This window comes from Podarcis bocagei (assembly GCF_964188305.1).
Source record: "Podarcis bocagei genome assembly, chromosome: 17".
Classification (NCBI taxonomy): domain Eukaryota; kingdom Metazoa; phylum Chordata; class Lepidosauria; order Squamata; family Lacertidae; genus Podarcis; species Podarcis bocagei.
In genome coordinates this window covers 21,747,232-21,760,108 of record NC_138143.1, presented here as the reverse complement: position 1 = coordinate 21,760,108, position 12,877 = coordinate 21,747,232, and the positions used below count along the sequence as shown (strand labels likewise).

General features: G+C 43.6%; 1 long non-coding RNA gene across 1 annotated transcript in view; it reads left to right on the top strand.

Moving 5' to 3' along the window:
- The first annotated feature begins 534 nt into the window (after positions 1 to 534).
- Positions 535 to 12,877, top strand: part of LOC308577086 — a 78,321-nt gene continuing 65,978 nt past the window's right edge. Inside the window, exon 1 of the long non-coding RNA XR_014003424.1 lies at positions 535 to 825. This is a non-coding gene — a long non-coding RNA (uncharacterized lncRNA). The remainder of the gene's footprint in view (positions 826 to 12,877) is intronic.

The window sequence follows — 12,877 nt, the reverse complement described above, 5'->3', positions numbered from 1 at the left end:
TTGGGAAAAAATGATAATTATATGGCAGTGTTTCTTTGCCTTAATCTGTTTACAGAAATATTGAGAATGCATTACACAAACTGAATAACTCCCCCATATCTTTGTACTCAAAAATTTGCAGTTAATTAAACTAATTTGTCTGTTTTTGTGGGTTGGAAACTCTTGCTGTCATCCTTTCCAATCACTACTTATTTAAATTTCATCCTTGGCCAGTTTCATGATAATGTTTATCTGCTCCAGAGGATTTGAAATGAGAGCAATACACTGCCTCCCCATTTAATTTCTTTCTTAAAGCTGAGAAACCCAAGCATCAACTGGCCAGTTAGATAACACAATTTCGCTTGTAGGTTATTTGCTTAAGATAGCTGTGGGCTAATTTAATTCCTGAGTTACTTATTTACTGGTTCTGTTAGGGATTCCCTGCAGTTAAGAATGAACTGTGCACAGACTTTTGTAGAAAAAGGGGGGGGGGGAGAACACAATCTGGAAGTTTTGTCCTAGAGGATCTGGTAAAACAAAAAGAGAAAAGAAAGAGAGGCAGAGAGACAGTTTTGAGGGGAATAAATTGCTTATTTTCCTATTAGCATGCATCTAAACTTCTTCCACTTACCTGAACAGAAAATTAATTCTGAATTGCTTTGCATATTTAGTGTTTGGAAATATGTACTTTGCATAATGGAGACATAAAGAAAAGGGCACTTTTATGCCAAAGTGATACCTCAGAAAAATAAGGATTCCAGACTAATGCTTTTCTGCTTTCAAACTGCATATTTTCCTCTCCTTCTAGTCAGAAACATTAACAGATAAGAGAAACAGGAAACCAAGGTATGTGCTGTTCTGGATTTTGTTTATTTTGGGAAGCTTTATAGATGGTGATAAATTAATTTTCATTTTGTTACATTAATCTGCAAGGTGGGTTATTAACCCCAACTGTTGTACAAAAACAATGGAATGGGGCCCAGATATTGATTTGTGCCATATTTGATTGTTAGCGGCACAGTAAATAAATAGCAGCAATATCTGGCACACAAAAAGCCAAGAAAGCCAGGCTGATCCATAGCAGTGGGGAATCAAAATCACTCAGATCATACCTTCATTCAGTACCCCCATACCGGCATTTTTTACTCCTCCAACCCTCTGGTTTGGATAACATCTGGGTCAATGATGGTGAATTTTATGAACCCAAAAGCTTGTGAACTATTTTTAGTTGGTCCTAATAAAGCGATTGCCTGCCTGTGGGTTTTGAAACAACACCGAGCAAGTGTGGCGCATTCAAGCCACATCACAAAATACAAACAAGCTGAGTACTTTCATTCCATACACGCCATCATTTCCCATGTTATACGAATTCTGAGGTATTATATATATAAAATAAATGTTCATAAATGTATAAGACAAACACATAAGTATATAAACCAAATGTCTGAAATGTTAGAATTCCTGCTCCATGATTTCAGTCATGGGATTTTTGTCTATCACATGATGGTATATGTTTTGACTCCACAGAGTGGGAAGTGACAGAGACAGGATGTTTGTGTTACGGTGTTCCGTGAAGTGGGACTATTGTCCTTTGTTCTTTTTTTTTGCTGTCTGATGCTAGAGAGAGAGGGAGCCATGTTGCAGTGCTCTGTGTGTGTTTATATGTAAATAAAGTAGATTAGCCAAAATGCTGAGTTGCTGAGGTCTGTTACGCAAACTGCAAAGACTTTGCGGATCCCTAAGTGTGCCAATGTCTGTTGGTATTGGTCGCTGTGATATTTGGGCAGAAGAAAGCTTTTGAAGCTCCCGAACAAACGACCAGGAGGGAGAGAACATGCCATTCGGGCATGTGTCTCTGCCAGGGTCCTATTCGAGTGTAGGACAAGCTCCTGACATGAAATAGTACAGGAGAACAATCCTGAAGCCATTTTGACTCTCCCAATTTGACCTTGAATATTTCTCTGCGAGGAGGAAGGAAATGGGAGAAGCTTTCCAATTGTCTTTGGACTGTAGGGGCCTACACCTCCCCTTTTCAAATACAGTCAGGCAAGTATCTGTTAAGCTGAGCACACGATCAATATGCGTAAGAGATTCAGGAAGTATTTACCATCTCAAAGAAATGGCCAGGCTACCCAGAAAAGGCAATCAAATAAGGCATTATCAGGTATCCTGGCAGACAGGAGAGAAGCAACACACTCAAATTTCTGCTGGGGACCACCTCTTTCTGTGATGTATGTATGTTTCGGGGGGGCGGTCTTGAGCTACAGGGCAGGCAATTTCAAAAGTCTATATAAGAGCTTGCACACCAATGTTCTGGGTTCCTCTCCTCCCTCTCTGTGTGGGGGGAGTGGGGGACCCTGTTGCAACAGTTTTAAAAAGATCATGCTTACTAGCCGCTTTGCTTCTCAATATTTTCTGGTTGGCCTCTGTTATTTTCTCCTACCGATAGAAGACCTACATAAGGACTCTATACAGGCTCTTGGATACACATAAGGAATAAAGGAGCAGTTTTTTCTTATAACACCTGACACAAAATCGGGACAAACCCCCCACTTATACCATCCCGCCACTTGCCCACTCGCGACTGTGGGGTTGTGGCGCTCATCTCACTTTCTGGCCAGGGGAGCTGGTGTTTGCCCACAGACAGCTTTCCAGGTCATCTGGTGCAATGGGACACCGTGACAGAAACCAGAGCACATGGAAATGCTGTTTACCTTCCCACTGCAGCGGTACCTATTTATCTACTTGTGCTGGCTTGCTTTTGAACTGCTAGGTTGGCAGGAGCTGGGACAGAGCAATGGGAGCTCGCCCCATCACAGGGATTCAAACCACCGACCTTCCAATCGGCAAGCCCAAGAAGCTCAGTGGTTTAGACCACAGCGCCACCCGCATCCCCACCAGACTCAGTATTTTGTGAGCCCTTCAGTCTCATACCAGCAAATTTAGGATTCCACAAACACTCTGGTGATCTGACACAACAACAAGTTTTTGGAGATAAGAAAATGATTGGAGAATTAGAGTCAAGATGAATGCTCAATAAACAGTGGATATCATCTAACCTCCAGGCAAGCACCTTATGCTCAGTGAACAGCAAGTTTCATATAACTTCCATGCAAGCTTTGTGCAAACAGGTTAGGATGAATTCTCAATAAACAGGTCAATTGGAGGCACTCCTGACTGAGGCAAATTGGGGGTTTCCCAGTCTACTGTGGAAAGTGTACCAGCTTTCCATACACAGTAAATCATCAACACAACACAGTGCTTGTTTGGTAAGGGAGATAGGACGCCTAATCTATGCAGATGTGAAATGATTGCATTCATTGACTACTTGAGCCAGAGGGTGCCAGGCCCTGCTCAATGCAAATAATCTGTCAACTGTCATTCCTTGAGGCTGGGAGGTTGTTTTTTCGAAACACAAAGGGACTTTTAAAGTGATGACGTTTGTCTCAAACTGACCAAGATATCTCAAATAATAATTGCTACCATGACTGAGGTGAGAAGTCTGGAAATCCTGTCCTGAGAGGATTCTGCTGTTTCTCAGATTAAGGGATCTGGATAAACTGTATAAACATCCCTTACTGTTTGGGGTATCTTTGCACAGAGCTTTGATACAAATGCCCCCAAACCTGGGAATGCATGAAATCTGAAAAGCGATTTTGTGGCTTTGATGTACCTACTTTAAACCTTTTGTACTCGGTGCCTTTTGGTATTCAGGATATGCAGCGGGAGCTGGTTCTCCTCAAATACTAACATATGCTATAGGCCAAGATTACCTAAAGTCACCAGTGATTTTAAGAATACTAATAAATCATAGAGTCTTCTCCCAACCATAGCTCTCAAAGAACTGGTTCTTACACGTCTAATCTGAGATGGCTCAGTCAGTAGAGCATGAGACTTTTCATGTCATGACTGTGGGTCTGAGCCCCATGTCGGGTGAAAGATTCCTGCATTGAAGGGGGTTGGACTAGATCAGGGTTTTTCCCCAACTTGGGTCTCCAGCTAACATTGGACTACAACTCCCATCACCCCTAACTAGCGGGACCAGTGGTCAGGGATGATGGGAACTGCTGTCCAAAAACAGCTGGAGACTCAAGTTTGGGAAACACCAGACTAGGTAGTCCTCACAGTCCCTTCCAACTCTACAATTCTATGATTCTATTAATACTTCCAATTTACCTATGCAAATTGTAATGGCATAAATGTTCTGTGGACTCGTAGCCATTTTAGCTTAAGTCAGTAATGGTGTTGCTACAGAGGCGCTGCCTTGGGCCAAAGATTGGGGGGCCAGAGGTGCGCCTGTGACGTCACATGTGCAACGTAAGAAACATCGTCAGGTGCGTCATTGTTGGAAAACGCCCTGGGGTCGCCTGCAAATCCCAGGAACTCCGAGCGTCCTCCGATGTGTGCAGCACTAGAAAAGGCATCTCCCTTCTTCTCCAGGGTTCTCAGTGACATATATCAGCTTGATATATGCACACTAATCTTCTGGCATAACACAGGAAGAAGAGCGAGACATCATAGATCTAAGCTACTATTTAATTACACACTATATACAGACTACAGCATAATGGTGACCGTTCTCTTCAGCTCCAAGAGAACAACCAAAGTGAAAGTACTTTACAAAATACATACAGCGGAAGAGAGATAAGGCTGTCTTCCGTTCCCACAGTCTTCTCAGACAGGCGTGTGATTTATAACAATCTCATCTGCAGCATCGGACTGCATGAAATACTGACAGCCTTGCCCAGCTCTGTTAGATGTTACTGAACCACAGTCAAAGTCTCTTGCCCAGGGGCAGCCAATGTGGTGAGCTCCAAAAGTTTCGGACCACAACTCCATTGTCTTTACTGATTGGAGTTGATGGATCAAGGATGCTGAAGTTGTAGTCCAAAATTTCTTAAAGGCACCCCATCACCGCCTAAAGGGGCAGATGTAAGACTCTTAAACTACCTTCCTACACCATTGGGTAGGTCAACACCATTTGTGGCCCACCCAAATGAGGGAATAATACATCGTGTGACCTGACTGCAGGATAGTGGTGAGAATTGGTCAGGATTTCTGCTAAGCGAAGCTCTAATTGACATCTCCAAGTATTTCTTCACGTACAATTAAGGCAGGTCACTGTGGTGATGCCAAGGGAAATAATCCCAAGGGGGAAATAATCAAATGGGATTGGGGAAATCCATAAATTGTACTCAGCCAATTGAATTATGTGAGATAGCTTGGATAGCCCTAAAACCAACACATCTTCTGCCCTTTTAAGAACTTCTTAAGATCCAGTATTGTGGACACATCTTGGTGCATATTTTCCCTTTTAACACAGTAATGGGAGAAACTGCACTTGAAAGACCTCTGTCTTCCTCAGATTTCTTAATGGGGGCTGAAGGAACAAAATCCAGAGAGCAAATGGACAGGCAGGCAGTAGTGACCCTCTAACATTTCTCTGATGAAAATAGGGACGGTTCTAAGCTGCCACACACAATCAATGCCAGACAAGGGCCGTGCCTGACCTAGAACCCTTGTTTATGGTTGTACCAGATCAGAGGTAGTAACATGGGAACAGCTGGCTTGCTGGTGGCTCACCGCAGATCAAAAGCTTCTCTGGTTCTAGCTCTGGCAAATTCCCATGCTTCAGAGCTCTGAAAAAGAAAGCTAATACTTTCAGTGTTTTGGGGGGGGGGGGTTTAAATAGTGGCATCCACTCTATCGAACGTTGTGCCCAGAGTGGCCAGTCAAGAAGCACTCTTCTTCTGCCAAGAGGTAGGACAGTCGCTCTTGCCAACAACCCAACCTTCTGCTCCAACCTTTATACTGTTTGGCTGATTTATACAGCTCTTGCTATCTACCGGTTTGGCTTCTGTGTATTGTGTTTTCCAAATCCGCTATTGCTTGCTGTATCTTTTAATTAAAACAAGTTTGCCTTGACCGTGGGTTGTCTCCCCACTCCAACCCCAGCTAACAGACGTGAATAAATTCTATAGACAATCCTCACATGGTCATGCAGCTGCTGTCACCAAGAGCCAAGACTGAACTTGGGATCTGTAGAGTCTGTCCACAGACTCTTCACGCAGTGTCTGCATCATATTCTCCATCCCTTTGGCTGCTGCTACATTCCCCAGCAATCCTCACATAGCGAGGTGTGGTAGGCACCAGATAGCCTGCTCGGCTTTGCAGCCTCCTTTTGTGCTCATAGCTGTCAACTTTTCCCTTTTCTTGCGAGGAATTCTATTCGGAATAAGGGAATTTCCCTTTAAAAAAAGGAAACGTTGACACCTTTGAAGGTGACCCGGAAACTACAACTAATCCAGAACGCGGCAGCCACACTGGTGACTGGGAGCGGCCGCTGAGACCATTTAACACCGGTCTTGAAAGACCCACATTGGCTCCCAGTACGTTTCCGAGCACAATTCAAAGTGTTGGTGCTGACCTTTAAAGCCCTAAACGGCCTCGGTCCAGTATACCTGAAGGAGCGTCTCCACCCCCATTGTTCTGCCCGGACACTGAGGTCCAGCTCCGAGGGCCTTCTGGCGGTTCCCTCACTGCGAGAAGCCAAGTTACAGGGAACCAGGCAGAGGGCCTTCTCTGTAGTGGCACCTGTCCTGTGGAATGCCCTCCCACCAGATGTCAAAGAGAACAACAACTACCAGACTTTTAGAAGACATCTGAAGGCAGCCCTCTTTAGGGAAGCTTTTAATGTTTGATGGATTACTGTATTTTATTATTATTTTGGAAGCCGCCCAGAGTGGCTGAGGAAGCCCAGCCAGATGGGCGGGATATAAATTATTATTATTGTTGTTGTTGTTGTTGTTGTTGTTGTTGTTGTTGTTGTTGTTGCTATGTTTGTGCTGCTCTGACTGCCATGCACTCAAGATTCCTTCATTCCCAATATACACAATTTTGCCTTACACCAGGCATGTCCAACAGGTAGACCGTGATCTACTGGTAGATCACGGGGTGTTCCAGGTAGATCCTGGTTGATCTCTGGCCCCTCAGCAATCTCCTTACAAAAAAGCAAAAAAAAAAACCCACCAACTTTGGCTTCCTAAAAAAAAGCTCCATAACTTTGGGTAGATCACTGCCAGTCTTTTTACGACAAAGGGTAGATCACTGCCAGTTTTTTTATACTGTGAGTAGATCGCAGACTGTTGGGAGTTGGCTGTCCCTGCCTTACACTGTTCTCTGCTGGCTTTTCTTGGCTTGGTCCATGCTGCTTGCAAACCCTCCAAGTGTCCCTATTTTCCAAGGACGTCCCTGATTTAGAGAAGCCACCTCAGTTTCTGATTTGATCCCAGAATTTCCTGCTTTTCCTTAGGATGTCCCTATTTTCGTTGGAGAAATGTTGGATGGTGTGGAGTTATCCAACCCCTGAGCCATCTGAAGGCAATCCTGTATAGGGAATTTTCATTTTAATGTTTTATTGTGTTTTTATATATGTTGGAAGCTGCCCAGAGTGGCTGGGGCAACCCAGTAAGATGCGTGGGGTATAAATAGTAAAATTATCGTTAAGGAATGGGACGTCCCCAATTTTCATCGGAGAATTGTTGGAGGGTATGTGATTGCATGACGATGCCCTGCTCTTTTGGAAGATATAAACCACCCTAAAATCTACTTTAAAAAAGAAAAAATGCTACACGGCTCAGGAGATTTGTTACACAGCATTAAAACAGCCCTTTCGAATGAGTTTCCTTAAGTTGTTTTGACATCACCCTCCTATATAGAGTTGGCTGCGAGAAGAGCACCCAAGGACACAGCTTCTCTGACATGTGGCTTTCAGAGCCCCAGGTAATCTTTATTCACCTCCCATATGTATGCTGCAAAGCAATCTGTCCCATGGACAGCCAGGGGGAATCTATGAACTCCATGTCCTCCTCCTTTTTTTAAAAAAATAATAACACATTTATTTCCATTTATCCCCACCCTCTACTAACAAGCACATTGATGTACTACCGCCAGAGGCAATGGATTCTTAGGAGGTAACCCAAAGTAGAACAGGGATGGCTATCAAATGCAGAACTTCTCATCAGTTTAACCTCGATATGTGGAGCATCTCCTACTGTAGGAGGAAGTTCAGAGAGTCCGACATGGAATGCATGTACAGTGGTACCTCGGGTTACATACGCTTCAGGTTACAGACTCCGCTAACCCAGAAATAGTACCTCGGGTTAAGAACTTTGCTTCAGGATGAGAACATAAATCGTGCCACAGCAGCGCTGGGGCAGTGGGAGGCCCCATTAGCTACAGTGGTTCTTCAAGTTAAGAACAGTTTCAGGTTAAGAATGGACCTCCGGAATGAATTAAGTTCTTAACCCGAGGTACCACTGTATTCTTTCCTACAGCCCAGGGCAAATGTTCATCATTCAGGAGCCGCTCCAGATTGGTATTTTATTGCGGGTACAGTGGCACCTCAGGTTAAGAACTTAATTCGTTTTGGAAGTCCGTTCTTAACCTGAAACTGTTCTTAACCTGAAGCACCACTTTAGCTAATGGGGCCTCCCACTGCCGCCGCCACCGCCGCCGTGCAATTTCTGTTCTCATCCTGAAACAAAGTTCTTAACCCGAGGTACTATTTCTGGATTAACAGAGTCTGTAACCTGAAGCGTCTGTAACCCGAGGTACCACTGTGTATTCTGTAACCTGTTCTTGACACAGTAACAGTGTAATATTCTTAAGTGGGTACCTTGTGCATCTCACAGTTGCACAGTTGCAAACCTTCCTGTTAGAACCAGTGCTTTTTTCTGGGGGGGACGCAGGGGGACGCATACCCCTAAACATTTTGTGAATCTAAGTTTGGCCTCATTGAGGGGCAGTATTTCAATATGAATAGGAAAATGAGATTATCCCTAAACATTTTTTTTAGAAAAAAAAGCACTGGTTAGAACCATCACTGCCACCCACAGAGTCATACGACTAACCATGGTTGCAGACTATTTTAACCCTTTACGCACTGGGTGCCACAAACAGTGTTGATTTATTTTGCTTCCGTGTGTTCTGCGACGCTTCTCCAGTGCTACTAAATTATCCCTATCTAAAAGGGGACACAGCACAACGAAAGCAGGACACGAATAAACCAGGGCTGGATCTAGACACGCCAAAGAAGAGGTTCAGTTAAACGTGTCATAAAGTCATACAGGGAAATCCGGTAGTGAGAGACAGGACTCCAAATCGCCATCTGGTGGCACAGTTTTATATTGCATATACAGCACACATAAAAGGCTTTTTCTTTACCAATCTAGCTGAGTCCCAGGACATTTCTTCATCTAAAAAGTTACAAGATGTCAGCAGGAAGATTGGGGATATGCACTGACTGGAAATAAAGCGATAGCAATGAGATAAAAAAAAACAGTAACAGTTCGCAATACTTGTAGACTCGAGGTGAAAATGATCAGAGCTGGAAAACCTTTTAGGGCACCCAAAACCACCAGCAGATGCCTCTATATGAAAAATGAATGCTAGACTTTGGGGAAAGCATAAAGCTTGAGAAATGGTACAGAGGGGTGTTGTCTGGGAGGAAAAAAACACCAGCCAGCTGTGCACTTTCACTCTTTTTCTGAGTTAACCAAGTTATTGCATAAAAAAAAGGTAAAGGACCCCTGACAGTTAAGTCCAGTCGCGAATGACTTTGGGGTTGCGGCGCTCATCTCGCTTTACAGGCCAAGGGAGCTGGCATTTGTCCACAGACAGTTTTTCCGGGTCATGTGGCCAGCATGACTAAGCCGCTTCTGGCGAACCAGAGCAGCACACGGAAACACTATTCACCTTCCCGCCGGAGCGGTACCTATTTATCTACTTGCACTTTGACGTGCTTTCAAACTGCTAGGTTAGCAGGAGTTGGGACTGAGCAACGGGAGCTCACCCCGTCGCGGGGATTCGAACCGCTGACCTTCTGATCAGCAAGTCCTAGGCTCTGTGGTTTAACCCACAGCGCCACCCGCATCCAGTTATTGCATAGCTACCTTAAAAATCCAGCCCCCTGACTTTGCCTTATTTACTTCACTTTTGCTGCTTTAAGGCACAGTTTCTCTGTTCCTTCCCCAATGGAGGTTTTGTTTACCCTTGATGCTTGTGGGATTATTGATAATTGAACTCTTTTTTTAGGCAATTGTGTTGTGATAAGTTCCCAGGTGAGCAGTCTCGGGATGACTCAGGCAGGCTCCCCATCCGATGGCACCATGGCGTTTTCACCTGCCTGATTACACGGCACATCAGAGAAAGGCGTTGATGCTACCTAATTGGCAGGATTTATGGCACCTTTGCCCTTTGAAGATTGTAGCCCTCGCAGACATCGATTGAAGTGGAATCTTAAAAAAGAAAGCAGGAGAACAACCCAACATCTTATCCTAATTTTAGGATCCAGAAGCACAACGTGTGTTCCTGGTGGATTAGCCAGGAGCTTCTTCCAGCAGTTTCACTGGCTTATTAAGAGAGAAAACTCAATACACCATTCTCTGGCCTCTGCCACTCTCCCAACATTTGGTATCTGTAGGTACACCTCCAGCTACACACTTAAAAGTGTTTCACTTGGACGGCACATTATAATTTAGTTGAACAACTTTTCCAGGCCAGTTTTGCTCACGATCTTTTCAATAATTTTTATTAAATTTTCTGTTTTACATTTTAGAATATTCATTTAAACAACCTTAAAATATCAGTGACTTCCCTTCTCTTTCCATGGTTCTTTTTGCATAACATAAATCCCTGCATATCTTATATAAACTAAACCATTCAGTATTCCATTATTACATCCATCAAAACTTATTTACACTGTTGAATTTATCTTAACGCTGCCCACGTTTTCACATATACACAATTTTTCCCCATATATTCAATAAACATTCCCCAATCTTCTTTAAATGTACGTTCTTCTTGTTCTCTTCTTCTATATGTTAGGTCTGCAAGCTGCTCATATTCCATCAGTTTAAGTTGCCATTCTTTAAGTTGGGACTTCACTTGTTTTCCAATTTGGGGCTAACAAAACGGGCCACAGCACTGGCGTACATAAATAACCTTTTTTTGACACTGGGTAATTTCCATCTGAATTATCCCCAACCAAAAGGACTCTGCGGGGGGTTTTTTTTGGGGGGGAGTACTTTTAAACATTTTTTTCAATTCATTATGAATTATTTCCCAATACTCTTTTGCCATTTTACAGGTCCGCCACATATGATGGAATGTACCCACAGCCTCATTGAGACACTTTTGCTCACTAATCTGGTAGATAAAAACAGGGTGTGGCAGTTATATATGGATATATTTAACATATTCCCATCCTGCATTTCCTCCAAGGTGGAACACATGTCTTTGCCCCTCTGAGGTAGGTTAGACTGAGAGGTGGTGACTGGCCCAAGGTAACCCACTGAGACCCATGGTTGAGTGAGGATTTGAACCCAGCTCTCCCAGGTCCTAATCTGACACTCTAACCACTATGCCACCCTGGCTCCCTTCACACAGGCTCTTCAACAAAGCTAGAAATGAAAACAGAATGAATAAATCAAAACTTCATTTGTATTGTTTGACTTATCTACCATCCCATCCCTCAGGACAACCTTGGAATTTTCCCTAGCATTAACCCAGAATTCAGTAGAGACTTAAAGGGGAGGGAGCAGAAAGAATAAAGAAAGACAAGAACTAATCTAATGGCCCAGGAGAAAATAATAATAATTCAATATTCTTCGCCAGTCCCACCATCCCTGGAAAGGACAATGCTGGTGTAAATGTAGTTGTTGGTGTGTTGGAGGTTAAATAAAATGTCAGTATATGAAAACTCGTATGTCTCAGAAAGAAAACACATAAATGGCAAGGGGGCAACCATATGCACACTTATGCTGGAGTAAGCTCCACTCAACTCTTTTTTATGTGTTTATGAACTTTATGAGTAAATATAAAAGGTAAAAAGGTAAAGGACCCCTGGACGGTTAAGTCCAGTCAAAGGCAACTATGGGGTGCGGCACTCATCTCGTTTGTCCACAGACAGTTTCCAGATCATGTGGCCAGCATGGCTAAACTGCTTCTAGCACAACGGAACACTGTGACAGAAACCAGAGCACACGGAAACGCCGTTTACCTTCCCGCCGCAGCAGTACCTATTTATATACTTGAACTGGTGTGCTTTCAAACTGCTAGGTTGGCAGGAGCTGGGACAGAGCAAAGGGAGCTCACCCCGTCGCAGGGATTCAAACCACTGACCTTCTGAATGGCAAGTCCAAGAGGCCCAGTGGTTTAGACCACAACACCACACCAACAAGTCTAGCCTTTTAATTGTTCATACTGAGCACAAAACAGCATGAAAGCAATGGTGCCAGTTATTTAGGGACTATCACACAGGATTGCTACTGTTTCACAAAGCACACACACTGCCTGTACACACACACACACACAGCACTAGAGGTGTCACATTCTCCATTCATATCCCAGTGATTGCTCAGAAGCCCAAAACATCTCACAGAAACAGTCATTTTACAGGGAGGAAGGCAATAAACACATTTTACTTGTCACCAAAGATGCAGATTTATTCTTCTTTTGACACGTAACCTCCAGGATCAATGCTTTCCTTTCCCCCCAGGTAAATAAACAACATGCCAGTGTACTCCTTCCTGAAACTACGAATGATCAATGTCCACTCAGTGTTGTGTTGACCCACTGCTGCTAAATTGACCTAAACAACCGTCTATTGAGCAGAAACATCTTTTCCAGACCTGGCCAAATGGTCTGATTAAGAATCCATTGAGTCGCTTCCTTTCTTTATACACCCTACTACGAAAAGAAAAACCACTTTAAAATTACCTTTGTCAAGCGGGAGATCTAGCTGGAATCGCCACTTTGTTAGTTCCTGATTGAGCTTAATGCTCCTAGAGGCAGGGTTGTCCTTCAACTTAGCCAAGTTCCCTTTTTTTTTGTCTCG